The sequence below is a fragment of the Lipotes vexillifer genome, unplaced genomic scaffold (genome assembly GCF_000442215.2).
Source record: "Lipotes vexillifer unplaced genomic scaffold, Lipotes_vexillifer_v1.1 scaffold1889, whole genome shotgun sequence".
Lineage (NCBI taxonomy): Eukaryota > Metazoa > Chordata > Mammalia > Artiodactyla > Lipotidae > Lipotes > Lipotes vexillifer.
Window position 1 is genome coordinate 148,796 of NW_006779863.1, and position 1,322 is coordinate 150,117.

Below are 1,322 nucleotides of genomic sequence, written 5' to 3' on the forward strand. Positions count from 1 at the left end.
CTCTTAGTTGCAAAGACCAGAACGTATTTCTTCCCAAGTCATAAGCACTGAGCATAGGGAAAGCACAGGTTGGCCCTTAATAACTGCACACATGAATAAAAGTGACATTTAAAGCACGCCACAGAGAATAAAAGTTTTTTAATCTATATGTTATAACTGACTCACCAAGAATGATGGAAACAAAATTAAATGTGTGTGCTATAGACCTACAGCATTACATTTTTAGTCAGGATATTAGCCATCAACATTTTAGAATATTTAATTTGCAGTAAGCCCTTAACTAAAGTTAAAATCAGTAAGAAAAAGTGACCAAAGTACTCATATGCAGCCCAAAATTAAACAAAACCAGTCCCAAACCAACCCATGAGCAATGTTCACTTTAGTGTTTTCCTGCTTTTAATAGATATAAATTATACCTCAAATCACCTTTGAAAAGCACTGATTCAGTAGGTGCTACGTTAGCATCTTTGGTAGAATTATTACAAAGGGAACTCCCAAGAAGTTCTAGGTTTTAGGAATTACTCTATGAATGGATTAACAATCACAGTAATTTACAACAATTAGCTTATCTCCATTCTCCCCTCATTGCCCTGTGTCCTTACTTTATGTTGTATAACAAATACATCTAGTTGATCCTAAACATCCAATCTCAGCCCAGATCTAAAGTGCCTATTCTGACCACCTTAGGTACCCTGAACTCAGAAGGAGGAGATGGGGACAACAGCTCAAGGGTGAAGTGAGGACTACTGAGGAAGATGGTGGTGGTGGAGGTCCTTTGAGAGTTTTTCTTTTTACCTATAAGCTGTCTTTATTTATCACTAATAACTGGGAGAAGACAAAACCAAGACAAAGTTTTAAAGGAGAGTCATTCTTCTAAATGGAAATCTGTTAATTGCATTCTGCCTAAGTTTACCAATATATACTACCTAACTCCTAAGCCATTTGGAGTTCTTTCATATCACCTATGCCTAACTGATTGGGCTCCTGCTTAGAAAGAAAGGGGTCTGAGTATATGAATTCAGGTGACTTAGCTTAGATTGTTCCAGGTCTTATTAAGTCCAAATTGTGTCACATCTATACATAGTCTTCCTCCTAATTTCAATGTTGAAGTTACAAAAGGAAAATGGAAGATTATTTAAGTATTGGGAAGATCTTCAAAGAGCTAATTATTCACTGTCTACACCATTACTCATCTAAAGTGCTAATAAAACTTAGTGGGAATCAATATAAGGAATATAAATATAAAAATGCTTTCTCTTCCATTTTTGGAGCATTTTAGAATGTACAGCGATGCAAATCTAACAGGTATAATTTTATACTAT